The following is a 13,973-nucleotide window of genomic DNA, read 5'->3' as shown; positions in this document are numbered from 1 at the left end:
TCTGCAGAAGCTGAAGACAAAGTGACGGGTTTCACCCAAAATCGACCAATTCTTGCTCTAGAGCTCGCTTATGACCTCAAAACTGACCAAATCGAAGACACTATACATTAAGAAACATAAACCCATAAGATTTGGACTCAAATAACATCAAATTTAATCACTTTGACCCAAATTACTCACTTTGTAAAAACTAACACAAAAACTCAATTTTCTCAAAGATTAAAGCATGAAAACTTGTGATTCTTACCTTGATAGAATCAGTAAATCACAAGGAACACGAAAATGTAAATGATTTGAGCTCTAAAACAAGAATCAAGGATTAGGGTTTGGTAGGTGAGGGAGATGAAGAACGGGTGTGTTTGGGAATTTTCTGGAAGAATGTAAAAATGAGCTGCACTAGTCATGTTAAGTGGGTTAAAATCCCACACTGTGTGACACACGGGTAATTATCAGTTATCTGATATCTTTCGTACATCATTTGGCAATCCAAACGAAGTCCAAATTAAATAAACAAACCTGTTCTGTGACCCTTGTCACAAACTGGTCCTATCCACATCATTAAATAATAATAAATATTAAATAAAAATAAAAGCATATAATAACACAATACTAACTTAAGGGCACTTTAGTAATCTTACATCTAGGCCCGATTGAGGATGTTACAAATCTACCCCCCTTAAGAAGATTCCGTCCTCGGAATTTGGTCAAGGTCAAACAAATGGGGATAGCGCGCCCTCATTAACTCCTCGGTTTCCCACGTCAAGTTAGAACCTAAACTGTGCCGCCATTCCACTAACACCATTGGAATCTGTTTCTTTCTTAACTTGGTGACTTTCTTATCTACTATCTTAATCGGCTCTTCCACTAATTTCTTAGTCAAATCAACTTTCAAGTCTTTCAATGGAAGAATCTGACTTTCATCGTCTACTCTGCACTTTCTCAGATAGCACACGTTGAATGTGTTGTGAATTCCTGCTAACTCTGATGGAAGATCTAAAACAATAGTCTGATCATTCAAAATTTCTTTGATTGGAAATGGCCCAATAAACCTCGAAGCTAGTTTACCACGTTTACCAAATCTGATCACTCCCTTCCACGGTGAAACTTTCAGATAAACACGATCACCTACATTAAATGTTACCGGACGTCTGTGCGGATCAGCATACATCTTTTGTCGATCTCTGGCTTCTTTAAATTTCTTACGTGCAAATTCGACCTTTTCTGTTGTTATATGAACAATTTCAGGACCTGCAAATTGTTTCTCACCTGCTTCTAACCAACACGTAGGAGTTCTGCATTTTCGACCATACAATATTTCATACGGTGGCATTCCGATACTCGAATGATACGAATTGTTGTAAGCAAACTCTATCAATGGAAGATGCGAATCCCAAGAACCACCATATTCTAAGACACACGCTCTCAACATGTCTTCTAATGTCTGAATCGTCCGTTCACTCTGATCGTCTGTCTGTGGATGATATGCTGTACTTAGATTCACACGTGTACCCAAATTCTGTTGTAAACTATTCCAGAAGTTCGATACAAACCTAGTATCTCTATCGGAAACTATTGACAACGGTATACCATGTCGACTAACGATCTCTTTCAAGTACAATTCTGCCAAATCACTTAACGAAGCTGTTTCACGAGTATCTAAAAAGTGAGCACTCTTTGTTAAACGATCCACAATCACCCAGATCATGTCGTGTCCTTTCTGGGTTCGGGGTAACTTGGTTACAAAATCTGTAATGACCCGCACTTTTTTCGATCAATTTATACTTATAAGATTAATATTTACATAAATTAAACCTTACCAACATGATAAGCAATCCAAATTGTTGAGACTTATGTTTTCAAAGAGAGTTTTACACAACGATTGACCGTCTAGTTTGACCGATGATATCACGAACTATACAATATATGATAATTATACGTTTGTGTATATATATGTATATATACATATTTAACATGATCTAAGGATGTTTTAATACCTCATTTTGTATTAATAACAATAAGTTATAAGTATATTTTTAAACTACTAACTTAAGTTTTCAAAACAATAACCATACGTAACGTTATTTGATATAAATACTTATAACCTATAATGTTTATACATATATCGTATATATAATGTATTTAATCACTTTTTAAAGACTTAAATACATAAAACAATATAAGTATATTCACAAAAGATAGCTATATTTGAATTCTCATTCCATTTTTCACAAAATTTCTATACGTATATCTAGAGTACATGTACTCGTATCATACCTAGCTTCTATACGTATTTACTATTAGTATATACACATCAAATCACCACCAACCAGCCCTTGTTCATGCCTTATGTATAAGGTAACTCTCTTGTTCATGCCTTATGTATAAGGTAACTACTTTTGATGTTTAGTATGACTAATTACATAAAAATACAACATGAAATTTTGTCCATGTTTTTCCATTAATCATGTTTTTATGGCCTTAAATACATCTTCCATTTTCAAATTTTATTACCTCATTTCTTTAACCAAAAACACACTCTTAAGAAACTCCATAACCATTCAGCTAGTATCCATGAAGATCTAGCCGTAAAAACATCACTTAAACACCATAAGAAAAACCTTACAAAAACACTTCAAGAATCCTTTCAAGAACACAAGTTTACTTCCAATCTTTCATCCAACTCCATCACTCTTTTGGTTCTAGATTTTTACTTTTCTTTTACAGCAATCTTGTCCAAGTAACTTGAGGTAGTAACTTTGTTCATAACCTTATTCGATTCATATATATATAGCTATCTTATTTTGTGGTATAAAATTTTAACAACAAGAACATAGTTTGAATGTTTTCAAACTTGTTTGCAAACTAAATAGATCCTTCTAACTTAACTTTTAAAATACTTCAAGACCTGTAATATAATATAAATATATGCTAATTTAACAAGGTATAACTTGGTTTTTCAAAGAACACCTTAAAAACTGAATTTACGACGTCGGAGTGCAACCGGGGGCTGTTTTGGGTTGGATAATTAAAAACTATTTTGAACTTTGAATTGGAGGCTTATTTTCTGGAAAATTGATATTTACTATGAATATGTTAACACATAAAAATTTCATGATTTAACTCAAAGTATAAGTATTTTTAGAAAAATAATCATTTAAGGTTGTTTACATGATGGAAAATGATCAACTTCATAAGTTTCACCAAATTTTGACCTTTGACCTGTGATTTCGAATACAAACTAAGGTATTTACAGTTCATATTCTTAAAGAGGGACTCGATCCAAGGAAGTTGCAAGTTGAACCAACGAAAACGGAGTTGTAACGAAGAAACTATGACCAAAACAAAATCGGATATCCAAGACTTCTTTAGTCACGAAAATAATTGGAGAAAAATTAAATAAATCACATCTTTTTAAAATAACATGATATTTTATATATATGTACTCATAATTTAATTTTATATGGTTCAGGATCACCCGTAAACGATACGAGAAGATTAATCATAAGATCCCATGATTGTACGCAACACGTCATTTGACAACACCGGTACTTTATGTACGCAACACGTCATTTGACAACACCGGTACCATGGGTCAAGATTAATCTCGACCAATACATATACGATGGGGGTTTTATTTATTTCATTGGGGGTTTATTAAACACCTAAAAATGAACCATTAAAATTGAATTACTAACATCGAGCTGCTAACTACGGACTAAGGAATTATTAAAAGTATTAAAAGTATAACAAGTATATATATGTGACGATTTTTTAAAAAGAAAAGGTATTGATATATTATATATGGATAGGTTCGAAATATCAATCGGAGACCAAGTCAAAATTACATATCTTCAAGACGAAAGTGAGTATATAGTCCCACTTTTAAACTCTAAATATTTCGGGATGAGAATACATGTATTTTATGTTTTACGATATGGACACAAGTAACTGAAAAATATATTCTACGTTGAGTTGTACCACTGGCATACTTCCCTGTAGCTTGGTAACTACTATTTACAGTGGTATTGTAAACGCGAATCCTGTTGATAGATCTATCGGGCCTGACAACCCCAACCGGACTGGACGACCAGTATTCAACGGTTGCACAGTACTTCGTTTTGTGACTACACTTGGTACGGTGTAGTAAGATTTCATAATAAAGGGAATATGCGACGTGATTAAATGTTAAGTATGGTTACCAAGTGCTCAACCACTTAGAATATTTTTATTAAAATGTTTACATATGAAATCTTGTGGTCTATATTTATACCGCTGCCGACATTAAACCTATATCTCACCAACTTTATGTTGACGTTTTAAACATGTCTATTCTCAGGTGATAACTAAAAGCTTCCGCTGCAACATGTTGAATTTAAGCAAGATCTTGAGTATGCATATTTGTGTCAAAAATAAAACTGCATATCCGAGGAATTGTAATGTAAAATATGCTAGAAATCGTATTGTTATCATCACATGTAAAGTTTGTAAGTCTAAGATTATCGCTAAACGATAATCATCTTTATATTGTCTAAAGCTTGTATTAATATAAGAGTTATGGTTTGTAATGTAAAATAAATGCAGTTGTTCTTTTAAAAATGTCATATATAGAGGTCAATACCTCGCAATGAAATCATACGTTATCTAACTCGTTCTTATGGTTAAGGACGGGTTATGACATGTGGTATCAGAGCGGTGGTCTTAGCGAACCAGGTTTGCATTAGTGTGTCTAACTGATAAGTCGTTAGGATACATTAGTAAGTCTGGACTTTGACCGGGTCTGATTTAAAAACCATTGCTTATCATTGTTGGTTAAAATTTATATGTAAATATTATGTAGTACTAATGGGTTAGTTGTTGTGTGATAGATGTCGGGCTCAAAACTTATTATCACATTCAGCGACTCCGAACCAGAATCTTCAGATGGTGTTCCAGTCATTAACCTATCCGATGACGAAAATAATATCTTTGGGGAAGACTCACAAATTCCGGATGAACCGACTATAGAGAACCCGGAAAGTGAACCCGAGGAGGAAAGTGAACCCGAGGAGGAAAGTGAACCCGAGGAGGAAAGTGAACCCGAGGAGGAAAGTGAACCCGAGGAAGAAATACAGGAAATTACAAAAGACAAGTTCGAACTAGGAAAGAAACGAAAGGCTAATGAATTAGAAAATTCAAATCCCGAGTTTAGTAAGGATGATGTGGCACCAACTCCACTAGACACTACCACCCCTATTCCCGCTATTCCTATTCGTTCTATCCCGGCATCCAGTTCTTCAGTCCCACAGCCAAAATATAGGCAGACAGCCAGGATAAGCGTTAAGCGATTCTTTGAACCTAAACGTCCTAGAAAATAGACCAAACGATGCGCTTCCGTATTAAACCATGGGATCATATAATGTTTTGTATAATATTATTAGTGTGGTTTGCTTAATGTTCGATGTAAGATAAGCATATGTAAAATAGTGAAGTGTGAAATGCAATAATTTTCCATGGTTAAGTATTATTTAGATGGTAGTAATTGATTCTGTACTAAGCTATTAAGTATGGACATTAACGGGTAGGTACTACCCTAGATATAATTATAAAATGCTAATAAGAAGAAAAGGCTTTTATAATAATACCTGGTTCATATTATTAATAAGCTATAATGTACTGTAAATATACACTACATCTATAATATTCCATGTGAATAATTATTTTCTTTTCATTCTTATAGAAGAATATGGCACGATTGAACCGAATGACGGAACAAGAAATCCAGGAACTCATCAATCAGCGAGTGAACGATAGAATGTTATGGGTCGAGGCTGCAAGAGGTGCTGCAGTTAACCATAATCCTCGTGTGGGGTGCACTTACAAGACTTTTCAAGCTTGCAAGCCCTCATCATTCAGTGGAACAGAAGGACCGATCGGTTTAACTCGATGGATAGAAAAAATGGAGACTGTGTTTAAAATCAGTGGTTGTGTTGAAAAGGACATGACCAAGTATGCATCGTGCACTTTACAAGATAGTGCACTTACGTGGTGGAAAAATTATGTGAAGGCTGTAGGAGGAGATGTAGCTTATGATACCCCATGGGAAGAATTCAAAATAATGTTAATCAACGAGTATTGTCCAAGGAACGAGGTTAGGAAGTTGGAAGATGAATTACGAAGCCTGAAGGTTGTTGGTACTGAAATCACCAACTACAATCAGCGATTCATGGAATTAGTTTTGCTATGTCCTGAATTGGTTCCAACCGAAGAACGGAAGATTGAAATGTATAAAGATGGTTTGCCCAAAAAGGTCAAGGCAAATGTTACAGCATCGAAACCTAAGACAATTCATGAAGCTATAACCATGGCAAACGAGCTAATGGATCAGGTCATCATGGATAAGAAAGTATCCAATACTGATGTGAAGGTATCAGGTAATAAAAGAAAGTGGAATGGAAATTATGATCGAGGTAACCAACAACAATCTTTTAAGAAACAAGAAATCACGCAAGGTGCGGGTAGTGGTTTAAGCTTTGGTTATAAAGGACAAAATCCTTTATGCAACCGATGCCACAAACATCACTCTGGTTACTGTAATGTGGTATGCAACAAATGTAATCGAAAGGGTCATCTTGCTGAAGATTGTAGGGCTCTCGTTACAAATACAAATGGTACCAAGACTCCTGCCACTAATGCAAATAGAACTGCTTTGGCTACTGTTACCTGTTATGGATGTGGGAAACAGGGTCATTATAAGAGCCAGTGCCTGAATCCAGAGAAGAATATCGGACCTGCACGAGGGAGAGCATTTGTTATTAATGCTAGAGAGGCGTGTGAAGACCCGGAGCTTGTTACAGGTACGTTTACCATTAATAACTTATCCGCATCTATTATATTTGATACTGGTGCCGATAGAAGTTACGTGAGTAGAGGCTTTTACGCTAAATTGAATTGTTCATCATTACCTCTAGATGCTAAGTACATGATTGAGTTAGCTAATGGTAAACTAATTAAAGCCGATAAAATTTGCCGTGATTGTAAAATAAATTTAGCCGGAGAAACATTTAAAATTGACTTAATACCCGTAGAATTAGGAAGTTTTGATGTAATAGTTGGCATGGACTGGATGTCCAAAGTAGGAGCTGAAGTTGTGTGTGCCAAGAAGGCAATTCGCATTCCTTGTAAGGATAAAATGCCGGTGATGATTTATGGAGAGAAGGGTAACTCAAAGCTAAAACTCATTAGTTATTTGAAAGCTCAAAAGTGCTTGAAGAAAGGGTGCTATGCTATCTTAGCACATGTTAATAAAGTCGAAACGAAGGAAAAAGTGAAGAGCATCAATGACGTGCCTGTGGCAAGAGATTTTCCTGAAGTTTTTCCGGAAGAGTTGCCGGGATTACCTCCATTTAGATCTGTAGAATTTCAAATAGATTTAGTACCAGGAGCTGCACCAGTTGCCCGTGCTCCATATAGACTTGCACCGTCCGAGTTAAAAGAACTTCAGAGTCAGTTAAAAGAATTACTGGATCGTGGATACATACGACCAAGTACTTCACCGTGGGGAGCTCCAATTTTGTTTGTTAAGAAGAAAGATGGATCTTTTAGGATGTGTATAGATTATCGTGAATTAAATAAGTTAACTATCAAGAATCGGTATCCACTACCGAGAATTGACGACTTATTTGATCAACTCCAAGGATCATGTGTGTACTCGAAAATTGACCTAAGATCGGGCTATCATCAATTACGTGTCAAAGAAGAAGATATACCGAAAACTGCTTTTCGGACACGTTACGGTCATTACGAATTTTTGGTCATGCCGTTTGGATTGACGAATGCGCCAGCTGTATTCATGGACCTCATGAATCGAGTTTGTAGTCCATATTTAGATAAGTTTGTTATTGTTTTCATTGATGACATTCTTATCTATTCCAAGAGTGAGCAAGAGCATGAGCAGCATTTAAGGTTGATATTAGAGTTGTTGAGAAAAGAACAGCTATATGCTAAATTTTCTAAGTGTGCTTTCTGGTTGAAAGAAGTGCAATTTCTTGGTCACGTTGTTAGTAGCAAAGGAATTCAGGTTGATCCAGCAAAAATTGAAGCCATTGAAAAATGGGAGACTCCTAAGACACCAACGCAGATACGCCAATTTTTGGGTTTAGCCGGTTATTATAGAAGGTTTATTCAAGATTTTTCCCGCATAGCTAAGCCATTGACAGCGTTAACGCAAAAAGGGAAGAAATATGAATGGACTTCTGAGCAGGAGAGTGCATTTCAATTACTGAAAAAGAAGTTGACTACGGCGCCTATTTTATCGTTACCAGAAGGGAACGATGATTTTGAAATATATTGTGACGCTTCGCGACAAGGTTTTGGTTGCGTTCTTATGCAACGGAAGAAAGTTATTGCATACGCATCCCGACAATTGAAGATTCATGAGCGGAATTATACGACGCATGATCTAGAATTGGGAGCAGTCGTGTTTGCATTGAAGATATGGAGACACTACTTGTATGGGGTTAAATGCACCGTGTTTACTGATCATAAAAGCCTTCAACATATTTTTGATCAGAAACAGCTGAACATGAGGCAACGTAGGTGGGTCGAGTTAATAAATGACTATGATTGTGAAATTTGTTATCATCCCGGGAAAGCGAATGTGGTGGCTGACGCACTAAGCAGAAAGGAACGAGAACCAATTCGAGTACGAGCGATGAACATAAAAATTCGCATGAATCTCAACTCACAAATCAAAGAAGTTCAACGAGAAGCACTTACTAAAGAAAATATAGGAAATGAAATAATGAAGAAGTATGAGAAGCAACTCGTTATGCGGGAAGATGGAATTCGATATTTTGCAAATCGTATTTGGGTACCGAAGTTGGGTGGATTAAGGAAGTTGATATTGAACGAGGCACATAAGACAAGATATGCGATACATCCTGGAGTTGGAAAGATGTACCAAAATCTTAAGACACATTATTGGTGGCCTAATTTAAAGACAGACGTTGCAACATATGTTGGGGAGTGTTTAACTTGTTCCAAAGTCAAAGCAGAACACCAAAAGCCGTCAGGGTTACTTCAACAACCAGAAATCCCAGAATGGAAATGGGATGGTATTACCATGGATTTCATCACGAAGTTACCAAAGACTGCCTGGGGATACGATACCATTTGGGTAATTGTTGATCGTCTTACCAAATCTGCACATTTCTTGCCTATAAAGGAAATAGATAGAATGGAGAAATTATTACGATTATATATAAAGGAAATAGTTTCAAGGCATGGAATACCTATTTCCATTATATCTGATCGTGATAGTAGATTTACCTCAAAGTTCTGGCAATCACTACAGGAGGCACTAGGAACTCGTTTGGATATGAGTACCGCATATCATCCGCAAACGGACGGGCAGAGTGAAAGAACAATTCAGACTCTTGAAGACATACTCAGGGCATGTGTGATCGATTTTGGAAACGGATGGGATAAGTATCTACCATTAGCAGAATTCTCGTATAATAATAGTTATCATGCGAGCATTAAAGCTGCACCATTCGAAGCATTGTACGGAAGGAAGTGTAGATCTCCTATCTGTTGGAATGAAGTAGGAGATCGACAATTAACTGGTCCCGAGATCATACATGAAACTACTGAAAAGATAGTACAAATCAAGGAGAGATTGAAAACAGCCCGTAGTCGCCAAAAGAGCTACGCCGATGTCCGAAGGAAACCATTAGAGTTTCAGATTGGGGACATGGTTATGTTAAAAGTGTCACCATGGAAAGGTGTAATACGTTTCGGCAAAAGGGGTAAACTGAACCCAAGGTACGTAGGCCCGTTCAAGATCATCGAACGCATTGGACCGGTAGCTTATCGACTCGAGTTACCGCAACAACTCGCCGGAGTACATAATACCTTTCACATCTCAAACCTTAAGAAGTGTCTTGTAAAGGAAGATCTCACCATTCCTCTTGAAGAAATCCATGTCGACGAGAAACTACAATTCGTCGAAGAACCAATCGAAATCATGGACCGTGAAGTTAAACAGCTCAAGCAGAGCAACATACCGATCGTTAAGGTTCGTTGGAATGCTCGAAGAGGTCCTGAGTTTACTTGGGAACGAGAGGATCAGATGAAACAAAAGTATCCACACTTGTTTCTCGATGACGCAAAATAGGTACAATTTTAAAATTTCGGGACGAAATTTATTTAACGGGTAGGTACTGTAATGACCCGCACTTTTTTCGATCAATTTATACTTATAAGATTAATATTTACATAAATTAAACCTTACCAACATCATAAGCAATCCAAATTGTTGAGACTTATGTTTTCAAAGAGAGTTTTACACAACGATTGACCGTCTAGTTTGACCGATGATATCACGAACTATACAATATATGATAATTATACGTTTGTGTATATATATATATATATATATACATATTTAACATGATCTAAGGATGTTTTAATACCTCATTTTGTATTAATAACAATAAGTTATAAGTATATTTTGAAACTACTAACTTAAGTTTTCAAAACAATAACCATACGTAACGTTATTTGATATAAATGCTTATAACCTATAATGTTTATACATATATCGTATATATAATGTATTTAATCACTTTTTAAAGACTTAAATACATAAAACAATATAAGTATATTCACAAAAGATAGCTATATTTGAATTCTCATTCCATTTTTCACAAAATTTCTATACGTATATCTAGAGTACATGTACTCGTATCATACCTAGCTTCTATACGTATTTACTATTGGTATATACACATCAAATCACCACCAACCAGCCCTTGTTCATTCCTTATGTATAAGGTAACTCTCTTGTTCATGCCTTATGTATAAGGTAACTACTTTTGATGTTTAGTATGACTAATTACATAAAAATACAACATGAAATTTTGTCCATGTTTTTCCATTAATCATGTTTTTATGGCCTTAAATACATCTTCCATTTTCAAATTTTATTACCTCATTTCTTTAACCAAAAACACACTCTTAAGAAACTCCATAATCATTCAGCTAGTATCCATGAAGATCTAGCCATAAAAACATCACTTAAACACCATAAGAAAAACCTTACAAAAACACTTCAAGAATCCTTTCAAGAACACAAGTTTACTTCCAATCTTTCATCCAACTCCATCACTCTTTTGGTTCTAGATTTTTACTTCTCTTTTACAGCAATCTTGTCCAAGTAACTTGAGGTAGTAACTTTGTTCATAACCTTATTCGATTCATATATATATAGCTATCTTATTTTGTGGTATAAAATTTTAACAACAAGAACATAGTTTGAATGTTTTCAAACTTGTTTGCAAACTAAATAGATCCTTCTAACTTAACTTTTAAAATACTTCAAGACCTATAATATAACATAAATATATGCTAATTTAACAAGGTATAACTTGGTTTTTCAAAGAACACCTTAAAAACTGAATTTACGACGTCGGAGTGCAACCGGGGGCTGTTTTGGGTTGGATAATTAAAAACTATTTTGAACTTTGAATTGGAGGCTTATTTTCTGGAAAATTGATATTTACTATGAATATGTTAACACATAAAAATTTCATGATTTAACTCAAAGTATAAGTATTTTTAGAAAAATAATCATTTAAGGTTGTTTACATGATGGAAAATGATCAACTTCATAAGTTTCACCAAAGTTTGACCTTTGACCTGTGATTTCGAATACAAACTAAGGTATTTACAGTTCATATTCTTAAAGAGGGACTCGATCCAAGGAAGTGGCAAGTTGAACCAACGAAAACGGAGTTGTAACGAAGAAACTATGACCAAAACAAAATCGGATATCCAAGACTTGTTTAGTCACGAAAATAATTGGAGAAAAATTAAATAAATCACATCTTTTTAAAATAACATGATATTTTATATATATGTACTCATAATTTAATTTTATATGGTTCTGGATCACCCGTAAACGATACGAGAAGATTAATCATAAGATCCCATGATTGTACGCAACACGTCATTTGACAACACCGGTACTTTATGTACGCAACACGTCATTTGACAACACCGGTACCATGGGTCAAGATTAATCTCGACCAATACATATACGATGGGGGTTTTATTTATTTCATTGGGGGTTTATTAAACACCTAAAAATGAACCATTAAAATTGAATTACTAACATCGAGCTGCTAACTACGGACTAAGGAATTATTAAAAGTATAACAAGTATATATATGTGACGATTTTTTAAAAAGAAAAGGTATTGATATATTATATATGGATAGGTTCGTGATATCAATCGGAGACCAAGTCAAAATTACATATCTTCAAGACGAAAGTGAGTATATAGTCCCACTTTTAAACTCTAAATATTTTGGGATGAGAATACATGTATTTTATGTTTTACGATATGGACACAAGTAACTGAAAAATATATTCTACGTTGAGTTGTACCACTGGCATACTTCCCTGTAGCTTGGTAACTACTATTTACAGCGGTATTGTAAACGCGAATCCTGTTGATAGATCTATCGGGCCTGACAACCCCAACCGGACTGGACGACCAGTATTCAACGGTTGCACAGTACTTCGTTTTGTGACTACACTTGGTACGGTGTAGTAAGATTTCATAATAAAGGGAATATGCGACGTGATTAAATGTTAAGTATGGTTACCAAGTGCTCAACCACTTAGAATATTTTTATTAAAATGTTTACATATGAAATCTTGTGGTCTATATTTATACCGCTGCCGGCATTAAACCTATATCTCACCAACTTTATGTTGACGTTTTAAACATGTCTATTCTCAGGTGATAACTAAAAGCTTCCGCTGCAACATGTTGAATTTAAGCAAGATCTTGAGTATGCATATTTGTGTCAAAAATAAAACTGCATATCCGAGGAATTGTAATGTAAAATATGCTAGAAATCGTATTGTTATCATCACATGTTAAGTTTGTAAGTCTAAGATTATCGCTAAACGATAATCATCTTTATATTGTCTAAAGCTTGTATTAATATAAGAGTTATGGTTTGTAATGTAAAATAAATGCAGTTGTTCTTTTAAAAATGTCGCATATAGAGGTCAATACCTCGCAATGAAATCATACGTTATCTAACTCGTTCTTATGGTTAAGGACGGGTTATGACATGTGGTATCAGAGCGGTGGTCTTAGCGAACCAGGTTTGCATTAGTGTGTCTAACTGATAAGTCGTTAGGATACATTAGTAAGTCTGGACTTTGACCGGGTCTGATTTAAAAACCATTGCTTATCATTGTTGGTTAAAATTTATATGTAAATATTATGTAGTACTAATGGGTTAGTTGTTGTGTGATAGATGTCGGGTTCAAAACTTATTATCACATTCAGCGACTCCGAACCAGAATCTTCAGATGGTGTTCCAGTCATTAACCTATCCGATGACGAAAATAATATCTTTGGGGAAGACTCACAAATTCCGGATGAACCGACTATAGAGAACCCGGAAAGTGAACCCGAGGAGGAAAGTGAACCCGAGGAGGAAAGTGAACCCGAGGAAGAAATACAGGAAATTACAAAAGACAAGTTCGAACTAGGAAAGAAACGAAAGGCTAATGAATTAGAAAATTCAAATCCCGAGTTTAGTAAGGATGATGTGGCACCAACTCCACTAGACACTACCACCCCTATTCCCGCTATTCCTATTCGTTCTATCCCGGCATCCAGTTCTTCAGTCCCACAGCCAAAATATAGGCAGACAGCCAGGATAAGCGTTAAGCGATTCTTTGAACCTAAACGTCCTAGAAAATAGACCAAACGATGCGCTGCCGTATTAAACCATGGGATCATATAATGTTTTGTATAATATTATTAGTGTGGTTTGCTTAATGTTCGATGTAAGATAAGCATATGTAAAATAGTGAAGTGTGAAATGCAATAATTTTCCATGGTTAAGTATTATTTAGATGGTAGTAATTGATTCTGTACTAAGCTATTAAGTATGGACATTAACGGGTAG

Source organism: Rutidosis leptorrhynchoides, chromosome 9 (assembly GCF_046630445.1).
Source record: "Rutidosis leptorrhynchoides isolate AG116_Rl617_1_P2 chromosome 9, CSIRO_AGI_Rlap_v1, whole genome shotgun sequence".
Classification (NCBI taxonomy): domain Eukaryota; kingdom Viridiplantae; phylum Streptophyta; class Magnoliopsida; order Asterales; family Asteraceae; genus Rutidosis; species Rutidosis leptorrhynchoides.
Note: the sequence above shows the minus strand (reverse complement) of the source record.